Consider the following 13,639-nt stretch of genomic DNA (forward strand, 5'->3'; position numbering starts at 1 on the left):
TGAATTAATTCTTAGTGTATTGAAAGAATTTGGCGTGAACTGCAAAGGAATAAGTTATTAGAACTACATGTATTTGACTTTAAGTTACTTGTATTTCCTCTATAGAATTATTCTATTTATTTGAGACCTTTCTATTTACATGAGACCTTAAAACATTATAAAAAAATACATGCCACAGAGAGGCAGTATTTTAAAGTATTCTATAATTTTCCCTATGTAGTTTTTTTCTAATCCCCGCATCTGAGAGTTAACAGAGTTTTGTTCTTCAAAGCTATGTTCTACTATTTAAAAAAGCTAAGTGCCATCTTCCCATAACAACATGCAAGAAAAATGTGAACTATGCACTTTGGTAAAATAAAAAAGAAAAAATACTGTTTTAAAACACCATGCAATTACCATGTTCAGATAAATAGAGAGAGCTAATCCCTAAATCTCAACTTTATAAAACCAGCTATTTCAGTGTTGCCGCTGCCTTTCATTGAAATGTTGTTTAGCAAAGATGACACTCTAGATGATCTTGCTTAGAAAGATTTTGCCACTGCTACTTCTGTTTACTTATAGGCAGTGCTGGTGTCTTTCTGCTTGCAGTGAAAGCCATTACAGGTGTGTATTAGCTGTGCAGGCTTGCACATAATCTAAAAAGGAAATTCAGTGCTGGTCCTTCTGTAAGGACATGGTTTCACAAGGCAATGGAGGAAACAAAGAGAAAGTTTCTATTACAGTTCTGATGTTTTCAGTTCTTTCCTCAGATCTCCAAAGTAGTTCAATTACTACCTGTTGAATTTAATGGGAAAGGGGAATATTTGGAATCTGTTTACATTATTGCAAAGGTGAATACCATGGGCAGCCTGCACTGTTAAAAAGTCAGTCGATCCTGAAAGTGTTAATCTTTTTCCATATTGCTGAAAAAGTATTTTTTGGTCTACTTCCATTTCCAGCACTGAAATTGCACACCTTCACTCTCTTTTTAAGCTGCTGCTTACTCTAGCAATAAGATAAGAACTTTCCTTGCCCTGGTCACTTAACTCACTAAACCTGTTCCCACCTGGTTCTTTTATCTCACAACACATTTTTTCATCCTAAAAGCATACTCTCAATTTCCCTCTAATCAGCTACCATATTTTTCTATTCTCCCCATCACATCATGTCTAATTTCTCCTCATTTACTAAGCCATCATCCTGGGCAAATGTTAGGGCTGTCATCTATTCATTCTGTGCACGTGGCAGCTTTTGTCCTGGTTAATGTCTTCCTTCTTGAATGCTTATCCTTGCTTTGCTTTCAATTTCATTAGCTCCTTCCTCTCAACATCTTCTGTTCTTTTTACATGTTTTATTTTCTCTCTCACTTTCTGAGAGTGTTTCTGCTGTAGCAGAAAAATGAACAAGACACATTTTCAACGTAAGTCCCTTGCATCCCCATTAAAGATCATGAAAAGGCCTCCTTTAATTGGAATCAGTGGATTATGTCCTCAATGCATATCACACTAAGTAATTTGCTATACCACTTTTATTTAATCTGATTTGTATTACAGTGAATTGCATGAAGTGCAGTCTGTGGAGTTATGATATTCAGTTACTTCAAACTAGAGTACTCTGCAAGCAAAAGCCTAAAAGGACTCTGTAGTTCAGGATCATCATGCTTCTATTCTGTCTATATACTCTAATACAAGTAACTGCTTTTTCTTTAGTCTTATATAACCTATATCCTAGACTGGCAGTTTATACACACACACACACACACACAAACACACACACACACACATTTTAAAAATGTATATTTTGCCAACCTAACAACTAAACACAGCTTGCTCATTGTAATTGACACTATTGAAACAAGACAAAGTTCGAAATCTGTTATGCTAGAGACTTCTTATGTTTAGTTTTGGATTACTTTCAAGTAAATCCTTCAGTGTTAATAAAATAATTTAGATTTCTCATGAAGCCTCCTTAGGCAATTTCTATAAATGCAGTAATTCTGAAAAAGGGTAAGTTGTCAGCACTAATATTTCTGAATTTGTTTTTTTTGCATCCTTTTAAACACTAGCAAAAGGTTGTTAAAAGGGCAAATAAATCAGTCGGTATCAATGCAACAAAACTTTATCTTCAACTCTACTTTCCTTTTTTACTCATTATTCTTACCCAATGCAAAGACAGTTCATGCTTCTGTACATGTATGAAACATAAAAAGTACAAATTCCGTATTATGCAGATTTAATCAGTGAAATACTGATTTATGTAAAATGATACATTTTCACATAGGACCAAATCTGGAATTTTGCTGGAAATCACTTCATTGAAATCCAGACTAGAATTTTTAAAGGGACTTAAGCAAGTTAGATACATAACTCCCACTGTCTCTAAAGGTGCTAGTTTTCCACTGACAGCCAGCTTCTATTCCCAATTTATTATGCCTCATATTTTGAGGCCCGGGTACTCAAATTACTTACCTGTCATCTTTCATTGTCCAGAATCTGCTCAGATTAGTGTTTAGTTTCATGGCTACACAGAAATTACCAAGAGAAATAGAGATATTTAATGCAACGTGTTGTTTCAGGGTTCCCTTAGGCTATTAGGATGGCTTTGGTCTGATAAAATCAGAATCTGAATTTTTTGAAAATTAATGCAGTTCTACTGTAGTTAATTTACATCTGCTTTAAGAACACTATATACTGATAATCAAACCTATGGCATAGTCCATTTAAAAAGTAGAATTAATTTCTAAAAATTTAACTGCAAAATACTTATATTTAAAATGTAATTGTTAAAACTATTAGATATAAACAATTGCAAACATCTGTTTGAAAGCAGTCATTAAAATTATTCATTAATAAAGAGTCTTATTTAATCCAGAAGTGTTTATGTAACTGCACTTTTGACATACTGTAGGACTGGTAGTGATACTCTTTTATGCCCCAAACTCTCAATGAAATTAACTTTCTTATTCACTCTCAAAGTAACAATGAAAGTGTTGACTACACTGGTGTACCCAGAAAGAAAAAAAAAAATCAGGTTTGTTTCAACTCTCCTAGAAACACCTTGGCTAAGAGCAAAGAGTTTGTATGTCAGCACAAGTGATCCTACAAGCTTGTTAATAAGGAACAGCCACGCATAAGTTTTTAATGGCACAGTGTGCACAGCAAGTGCTTGTAGCTGTGTTCAGCCATTCATAAGAGTATGTCATAATGAAATTAAAAAGCATGACTAGATATTACTGAAGGCCAACAGCATTTTTTGCTCCTTAACTAGTCTTTTCCATATTTCATTTGAGTGTATGCCAAAACTGACATAAAACTAATAGCAAGAAGGGAGCCATCTTGTATAACATTGTGTGATGCCCTTGTATGACATGGCAGCTTACTTTGATTTGTTGTTATTAACTTATATTTGAGGAAGTGCCATCCAGCACTAACTGAAAAAGAGATGACCGTAGAACAAAGATATGATGCAGTGGTAATCAAGAGAAACCAGAATGTAAGACTGTGGGCTCAGATGCTGGCTGAAGATCACTCAGTCTAGCCACAAATCTAAAAATGCACCACTCTATGGTAAAGCGGGAAAGTCTCTAGCATCTTGGCTTTTACTAACAAAAAAGAAAAGTTAAACTGATGGAAGACGGCTATGATAGTTTTGGTCATTTCTAGATCTGTTAAGTTTTCATTTTAGCAATTATTCTTTTAATTATCTTCTAAAACAGCTTCCACTTTAAAACATTCATCATGATTAGCTTGTCAAAAAACTCATTTTAATCAGTAGGGGTCCAATTTAGGAAAGCACATAAGCATGCAGCTAGGACTATCCCTACTGAAGGTAGTAGCTAAAGCCATTCTTAACTTCAAGCATATATTAAGGCTTCAATCTGGCTTCAATCATAGAACTAATGAAATTAGAATGATTCAGGCCTAGGATAAACTCAAACTCTCTCTCTCAAAAAAAAAAATCTTGTGCAACTTTACAGCCTTTAATCTTCTTTTACTTCTAAGAGAACCTCTGATGGCTGCATTGTGGAGGGGCAGAAGGGAGGGTTGTCTGCATGTCATAGGTAGAGACTGAGAAATGTAAATCCAAGCTTCACGTTGTCAGTTCAAGAAATTCCATGGTTTTCCTCCTCCATTGCTATTTTAACATGCTCATTTATCATCCACTTAGAGCAGTGAAAATAGCATACCTTTTTGCTAGACTCCTGTAACTTTCATATGCCGTCCTCTTGTTTTTCCAGTTGCCTTTACATAATACTATCAACATAAAAACATAATGTAAGAACTATAATGATATCTTTGCAAGTATTTCATAGTTGACCATTATCTTTTGTAAGCTCTGTCAAGATTATGAAAGGCTTTTTTGAAAGTCAGAAGTTGATGGTTTGTGGCATCTTCCTTCCTAGTACCTTTTCTGAGATTCTTTTCACATTCTTTGCTATTTCTCTGCCTTTGATTTCACAGACCATTGTCATCTCTGTAATGCTTTTTGCATTGACAGTGCTACCATTTATTTCAATCTTTCAAATCCCCTTTGTTTGGCAATTAGAGACTTAAGTGTTTGCTAGTTACTCAATATTCTCCTGTGAATCTGGGGACGGTTGGGATGATAACTTCTCATTCCATTTGTGTGAGCTGTTCAGTATCTGAGGATATAATGCTGGGTGTTGATGCATCATGATTGCTGTGGAAAATTTTTTCCCATTTTGTAGTTTTTCATTCTCAGTTTTTAATGTGTTTTTCAGTCTTTTATCTTAAGCATCTTAGCTCTTGAGTAATACACTGAGGGAAATGGGCTATATTTCCATAACAAATCATCCAGAAATAGATTTAAAATAGTAAGACAATTGTCTCTGTCCTAAGCTATCATCTTGCATTTTGTCATAGCTTTTTTACATTCACTTTCTGTGGTATATAAACATCCTTATGATGCTGAGCCAAATTAACACAAGGCCAGATGAGATTTCAAATCCATCCAAGAGAACTAAACCTTAAGTCCTATTATTTCCTCTCAGTTACTTTGTAGAGATTATTATCCTGTGTGCTTGCCTCTCGAACTCACTACATCTTCTTTCCAGATATTTTTCTAGCCTGAGGAATAGCCCATTAATACTTACTCTTAGAAAACCTCTTTCTTGGATCCTATACTAAGTTGCTTTCTGAAGCCTTGTAAGAAATTTTAAATTTGCAATGGTTACAAACAAACGGAAGAAAGCTGGTAGATACCTTCTGGATTCCTTTATGCTCCATCGAATGGAACGGCTTCTTTGGTGTACCAGTTTCATAGGCTAAAGAAATTGACTTATCTTGCAATCAGATTAGAGGTCTATAATACAAGGTATAGCCCTCTAGGTATCAGATACATTTATAACTAATTCTTGAAGAAATTGCACTTGCAGATTTATGAAACCATGGCCAAATTGAAGACAGGGTTTCTCTGAACTCTTAATGTAGTTTGAAACATATTTGCATAATGCAATTTAACTAAAAACCTAGACGTTCAATATCTGACAAAAACTTAAAAGTAAGTGATCTATAAATGATAGAACTGTGCTCCGTGTTTTTCTAAACCATTTAAAGATGAATTGTTCACCAGGAGTCTGAGTCTGCAAACAAGTTAGGTTAATTCAGTAACAAATTTTATGTCCTATTCACTAGAGAAATAGTGCTTTTTCTGCATATAGTATACCTGCAAAAGGTTTGCAAGAGCTTATGTACCCCAGAACAAAATGAATTATCAGATCTCCTGTGTATCATCAGTATGCTTTATGCTTTGAAACATATCCAGAAATAAAATCAGTTCCATTTGTTATCTAATGTTTGCAATATAGCTGTTCAGCTTCTTTTTAGATAATGTGAAAGTGTGACGTTTGTTAGATGTCAGGCAAAGAGCGTGGATGTTATATCTGTGATGAAACATTAAATAGTAATATGTAAACTAACAAATATTAGAAGAAAGAGCTTGTGAGACTAGGGATGGTCTGTGAGCATAGTTTTCAGTCAGGCTTTTCACTTACTAACAATACTTGGTCCTAACAAGATCATTTCAGGCCCCTTTTAAGGGATGTTTACCTTTTTAGTCTTTATGATTCTATCTTCAGGAAAAGGTAGGAAAGTTCGGCTGAAATGATGTAATTATCATAAACTTAAACCAACACAGACACCATTAGTAAGAGCTTGTAATAGTGAAGATTTTGTATGGATAACATGATGCAAATAGTCTACCCAGAAAAAAAATAAAACAAGCTATTAGAAAATAATAGCTTGTGGGCATTTAGGGGGGATAATAGTATTCTCATACAGCTACATTAATGGTCTCAAAGCACAAGCTTCTGCCTTGAGTTAAAACATACAGTATGTTGCTATGCTTAAATGTATTTAAAACAGAAAAGCCTCAAACTGTGTTTTCTAGTAGGGAAAGATTGAAGAACAGGCTGTCAGGGAGGAGTACAGGCCAGCTGCTCCTTAAAGGAAAGGAAACTGAGCGTATTAAGACAGCTGCAGGGCAGGGGTCTCCCCAGGCAGGGCCCAGTCCCACAGTACCTGGGTGAGGTGAGCAGGCCAGGCCTGTGGACAGCAGCTGGGGTTAGCTGAGAGTCTAGATTGCTAGACAAGTTGAGGGGGTGAGGGAAGTCCGAGCTCAAGCCAGGAAGTCAATCCACAGGTCAGGTCCAGTGGTGTTAACCAGGGTCAGGGACAGTCCAGTGATTGCTGGGCAAGTCCATAGGGTCAAGGTAGGTCCAAGGTCACACCAGGAAGTCACTTTGTGGGTGGAGGTCCCAGGTGAGGCTGGTTAGGACCATTAAGGCCTATCAGTACACTCAGGACCCTGATACAGGCCGGGTGTCAATAGGGAACTTGAGCTGCAGAAGGCTCCCTTTAAAGAAGCCCAGAAAAGTTATTCTTAGAGTAAGCTACAGCAGAAAGCCATAAGAGACCCACTTGTGATACTTTTTTTACATAATATCTTTGCATGTTTGAAATGGATATTTGAAAGACTGGAAAACAATGGTAAAAAAAAAATATTTACCCTAGCAAGAGAGTTGCTCTGTGTGAGAGATCACATGGAATCCATTCAAACTATAGAGGAAACAGTTGTTTCCAAAAGCTCACATATTACATTAAACACTCAGGTCTAGCATTGAAGCTTTGAATTGGATAACAACAACCTAATTCATTTCCATCAGATGCTTCCACAGCTATGCATCTTCAGAGGCGTGAGGAAATAAATGGCATGATGTAGAACACGGCAGCTGTTTTGGATCCCTGTCTCCATACACGCTGAAAGAGCACCTGAACAATTATTCTTACTGTAGACAACCCATTGTGATAGCATTAAAAGAAAGCATATATATCTCACAGCTATCTAGTTGATTATGTACCTCCCAAGCATTGTCAGAGACATCATTTATATTCCTATCCCAAGATTTTTTCTTTAATCATTATTCAGAAAAACTGTAAAGACAAATGTAGTCTTTCATTACCATAGGTTTTCCCTGCTGTTGACTGTAAATTTGGGTCACAACATAGTCTTTTTTATGAATCACTGTGCATCCTACATCTGTGTACAGCTACCTTTGAGAATAATTTATTGGAAGTTACTTGCTTTTCTATTTTTATGTGTTTGATGGAGTAATCTGTTCTATTCATGTGCAGCCAGGTACATTATTCAGGGTAGTGGGGAACTGGGATACATCACGTTATGGAAAACAGGCATAGTATTGTGAGATGTACTGAGGATCTCAAGGCAGAGATACCCTAAAAGCTCTGCACAGTTAGTTCAGCTCCAGTACAGCTCAGCAGTGACCCTGTTGGAAGTGGGCTTTATGGAACCTCTTGAGGAATCTCCATACTGTGTCACTGCTTCGGAGAGCTCTTACTAGCTCGGACCCAGGGTACAGAAACATGCAAGAAATCCTTCTCCTTTCATTGGGTTGCCAGCCCAGAGACACAGTCATATGGGAAAAACGGCTAATTACAGAAGTCATTTCATTTGGGGTTTGGGGGCAGGAGGTTTCCAGTGGCTCCTATGACTAATCAGAATGGTGCAAATTTCAGAGTTGGTCTAGTCCTATATGAGAAACTGTGTGTAACACCTTCTGAGTAATGTAAAATAATACATACAAAAGGGAATTTCAAAACTTGAGTCCAAGGAACAGGAATAAAAAAGAATATTCAACAGTAATTTGTGTGTGGTATTCTGTGAATTATTCTGTCAGTTCTAAATGTAACTTGTTGCACTGTTTCACGTTATTTATTTTAGTCTTCTTCCATGATTTTCTTCAGTGCTGATTTGAAATAATAGAAGGTTTTTCTTTCTCCCTCAGGCCTATGTATGATCCTCAGGTTTTATGAATAAATATTCATTTGTGTGTCTTCTGGAACATCTGTGGATAAACTGCCGTATTGCTATGCAGAGAAGAAGGCTCTGAGCTCTACAAATCATCTCTTACAAGCCTATACTGTAACGCAGGTATTGACCTTATCCATCTTAGTCATAGTCAGTGATAACTTTGGGCCACAGTCTAACACTTTATTTGACCGACACCACAGACAACTACATTTTTCTTAATATGTGTATGCACTCGAATAACGAATTAATGCACCTATGTAACAATGTCTATACATGGACACTGTAACTAGTCTTATAAGACAGGTTACAAGTCCTGTCTGAGGAGCAATTTATGACAGCACTATCCAGAAGTTACCATAGGAGACATATGCCAAAGACTGATCATGTTTCCTATGTTGTTTCCTTGTTCCAAAAGCAAAAGCATTGATTTTTGGTCAATCTCTGAATACTTCCTTTTCCCCATGGGCCCAGTTAGCTCACCTATTCAGCACACAGTAAAATTTTTGTTCTTTTCCCAGTTTGTTCTATCCCTTCCCTATAAACCCAGGCTGCACCCTCTGAGTTACTCGAGGTGCGGACACAAATTTGGAACTATCTTCACACTGTTAGGCAGGAAGTCAGTGTCTTATTTTCTTTCCTCTTACACTGCTTCAGAAAGGCCAGCAACAAACTAACGCAGTTAAATCAAAAGGAGTAACTGCCAACCTACTAATACCAGTATGAACAGATACAGAAGAGAGAATGGATAAATCTAGGCAGACTAGGCTGATGGCTGTTGGCTCAATAGATACAAGAGTGACAGTTCTAAATTCATCTTCTGTGGAAGCTGGGCCTGCTAATTCAAGGTTGAGTTTTTAAAGGCAGGCGTGTGTGCAAGGCTCTCTGATCTCCCCTGAGTACCTCTGAAAGTTTGGTCTTTACTTTTTTTATGAGAAGCCTCTTTTCCCTCCTCTCAGGTGTTAGTGAACTCCTCAGGACAGAGACTGTCTTTGGCTAGTGAGTAGATGATCTCAGTGTAAGGTGATCTTATCTCATAATGCAAAGAACTGCTGATAAGACTGCTGCATCAGATGCAGGTCAAAGTAAAAACAAGAAAAAAATTGTCAAAAGTTTCAGTTAAAAAGAATGGAAGTTCCTTTTGTACATCCGCTATCTTTTCCTTGTTTGGAATGCTTAGAGGAAGAAAATTAAGCAGTATTTATCTTCATAGTGGTATCGCTGTGAATGCAGTTTCTTAGCATGGGGAAACAAATGATCCTAAAAATAATGACGGAAATGAAGGATGGTTATTAGAGAGATGATAATGCTTTTGCTGGCTGTGTGACAAGCTCCAATACAAGATGTCTAGTCTGAAGTTTCCATCACAGAAAGACTCATTGCCATAATTTATGTAAAACAATACAATTTTATCATTCTTCCAATAAAATTAACTACAATCCGGGCATGTAGCGCAGCATTTATATGCTGGCCTGTATGCCCAAAGGTCATTGTATTGTCCTTACAAAATGTCTGAATAATTCTTGAAAGAAGCGTAACGGGATGAAAACATCTTAATTGGAAGTTTTTCTCTCCCAGGAATGTAGGAGTTCTCAAAATTTAACCACAGTAGTATACCAGATGGTTAGCTGCCAAGCAGCTATACTGGGATGAGAACCTCTAAAGTCAGCGTTGGCCTCAGGGATGAAAAGCACACGGTTTTTTATAGATAAAGGTCTTACTTTCATCTGCAGTTTAACAATAAGTATTCGGCTGTATTTTAATTAAATGATTTTATTTCCTAAAGCAAATACAATGTCTATGTTAGAATAATAAGAACTACTATTATTATACATAAAAATCTGGTTCTACTGAAATCAGTGGCAAGACTACTTGATTTTAGTGGAACCTGCATTTCACCCTTTCAAATCAGAGCAGTAGTCTTCCGTGCTTTGAGTAGTATCTATAGCATTCTGGATAGTCAGTGTTAGCACTGACAGATAGCAACAAAATTAGATCGCATAGTCCATGACAGTATATGAACCCTCAATAAGTGGTTATCCTTATGCCTAATAATTTACAGTTTAAAAGTAGGTCACAGCACTTTGATGAGAAAAATAATTCTTAAGCCTGATCTGTGCGCATAGTATAGGAACAGATTTTGTTTCCCTCCAGAATAAACTGGGCTGGAGGAGACAAGCTTATGCTGAGTCCTCGTTCCACTGTTTAGAGAAGAAATATGAAGTGGAATTCATGCAAAAATATGAAAGTGGAAGCAGACTCCACTGCAGGCTAGTCTTGCTTCCTTCCAACCCAAACAGGAAGTATCATAGTCACTTCAACAAGGAGCCTCTTGACTAGCTGAGTCAGCTGAGTGCAGGACAGCCACTGTCCCCTCCATAGTATACTGTTGGCATGGGACTTTGGGCTTGATTCAGTGTAACACAGCATGGTTTTCTGAACACTTCAGCTGTGCAGATAACAGAATTTAGCTGCTGTCCAGCTTAGGATAGCAGCCCTTAGAGCATGTGGTATGTGTAACAATGACCACCAACTGGGAAAACAGTCTGTCATGAATAGCTACTCTTTTATTCTTTGCCATCAGTCCTAGTTGCTGTTTGCAGGCCATGATAAAATGTTTTACTCCTGTTTTGCAGCAGAAATACCTGCATTCCCACATCCTGTCATATACACACACACTTTCACTGCTACCTCATTAGTTTAAGTCAAGGAATGAAGCACATGAGCATTAATATGCTCACAGCAATAAAAAATTATTAGCAGTAATAAGAAAATAATTCTCTCTGTGAAAAGTTTTTGTTTGTTTGTTTGTGTTAACCAGCAAAATCAGATTTTACCTTAGTTTCTGAGGTGGCAGGAAAAGAAATTATGCTTGCTAGATGAAATCTGAAATGGTACAATTTCACACTGATATGGCTGGGAGTCGCAGGACTGAAGTGACTGGGTCAGGAGAGGATAGAACATTCTGGTTTGGTTTGAAAGAAGAGAGAGAGAGAAATATGAGGGACATGGAAAACATCAGGATATCTGAATAAACAAATAGGCCAGACCTCAGCTGGAGTAAATCTGAGAAGATGCAATGAATTCAGTCAATCTACGCTGATTTACTCTAGGCCTGCAGACTTCCCAGGGTTTGACTGAAGTAAATCATATAGTGATTCTTTTAAAGTTTATCCCATCACTAATTATTGGGATATGTAAGGGAATGAGTTTCACTCTGTGAGGCTTTTTAAGAACTTGATTTTTACCAAGAAGCCACAGCATACAGGGTAGCATTTTTAAGACTGGTTGGTGTTCAGTGGTGTATTTTTTCCCTTTGAGGTTTGCTTTATTCCACAGCTGTGGTTTTATTGGGAAAAGTCTTCACTTAGTATCTGTTTTTTCATTGTCTGTTTCTGGTGATGTTTGCTGGAAAACAGTATAACATTTGCAAGTTATCAATGAAAAGAGTGTGTCTTGTTAAGAACCTCCCCCCCAACCTTGTTAGAGTGCAGGTATGCTACCCAAATCCTACTCATAACTCTGATTTTATAAACAGTAATGAAAGTACAAAAGGCAAAAACTATACAAACTTGAACATAAGTCTGAAAAGTTATAAACTCAAGCAGTCCATAAATCAGATTATAAGATTCCACAAGATGAAGAAGTCACAAATAACAAGCATGTAAGTTCACTTGGTAGTATGTTGGAAGTGTGCCATCTCCTAGAACTGGTAATCAAATCCACCTGAACTAGTGGTTTATGACTTAAATCATATGAAATATTTTCCATCTACTGTATTAGAAGCTAGATTACAGAAATCAAAGAGAAAGGTTTAACTACTAAAGAAAAGAAGAAGAGAAAGTTGTATTTTCACAGACATTTGCTTTGCAGTAAATCATCTTTTGCCTCCTCACTTATGGGAGAGGAGGTTGCCTTTCTCAAAGGCAGCAAGATATTTCTGCTCTTGGAAATGTTGCTATGAACTAGATGTACTCAAAATGGTGTCTGCTTTCTCATAGCCTTTCTAACCTTTCAACCTTTGCTGTTTCCCAAATGAAGAGTTTTGAAATGTAAGTTCAGAAATGACCTGTATCCTTTCAACAACCCTTTTTATTAAGTCAGATAAAACTATCTGTGCAATCTTAGTGAAACCTTCCAAAGTGTTAGTGATCCATTGACTTTTTCTTCAATTGGCAATTGACATAAATAAATGGAGATTTGGACCCAAATGCATGTTTATTTGAAGCTTCACTTCTTTCTTTAGTTTCTAAATGGTTGTTTGTTGCTAAAAGATACAAAGGTATCCTTTCTAGGATAGAGAAATACATCTTATGGCTTAACTTTGTCATTATGCAAAACTGAATGAAGTACTCTTAAGGTAAGGTAGATTGGATGCTGAGCAAAGCTCCTTCAGAGAATTTGCAAGTCTGCAAAGAAGGCTGCACTGTTATTCTTCAAATTCATTACCCTTCCAAGTCAGTTAATTAGTCACCTGAATGAATGCAATTGTTAGCACAATATGCTGTTTGCCATATTCAGGAGCAGAGTTGAACCAATACTAAAAAGCCCCATCATGACAGCAAAATGTAAGGAGTTGATGCTGTAAGCTCCAAACCAGGTCAACCTCTAAGAGTTGGAAACTGCCAGTGATTGTCTCAGACAACTATAAGAAAACATGTGGTGCCACAGGTATCGCTATATGGTCACAAATTTTATTGCTGATTTTTCACTTGCATTGGCACATTTTACTTAGCTGTTTGTTCAAAATAGTTTGATTTAAGTAAACCCTTTAATTAGTAGCTCAGGAACTAGCTGTATTTTCCATAGTGTTACGGGAAAGCATTATTAAGGATTATTCCCCATGTGTAATGAACTGACTCATTTTGGGAGAAACGTCTTTCATGGGAAAACGGGGAAAAAAATCTGTTTTGTATCTGCTGTCAACATAAATAAAGATCAATCACATAAAGCTGTTCTTTACTAAGTAAGAACTACTAATGTGAATAAAGATTCTCATTATTAAACATTTAAGTTGAAAGAAGAAAATAAGGCTTTTTTGGGGCCTCAAAATCTTAAAGAAAAGTAAGCAATAGCCACTCTTCTTTATCAACTGCCTGCTGTGGTACCTTTTGGATCAGATATATGTTGCCTTGATATATTTTCTGAGGTGCTGCAATAATGTATTGTTTTGAAAATATGGGCAAAAAATGAAAATATTTGTTCTGCAAATTTCCCAAATAAGGAGCATGCAGCAAAGAACTTTACTTCAGTGTTTTCTCAGACCTTACAGAAGATTTGGTAGGGAAGAGGAGGGGGGGCAGTTTGCCTGAAA

Source organism: Struthio camelus, chromosome 10 (assembly GCF_040807025.1).
Source record: "Struthio camelus isolate bStrCam1 chromosome 10, bStrCam1.hap1, whole genome shotgun sequence".
NCBI lineage: Eukaryota > Metazoa > Chordata > Aves > Struthioniformes > Struthionidae > Struthio > Struthio camelus.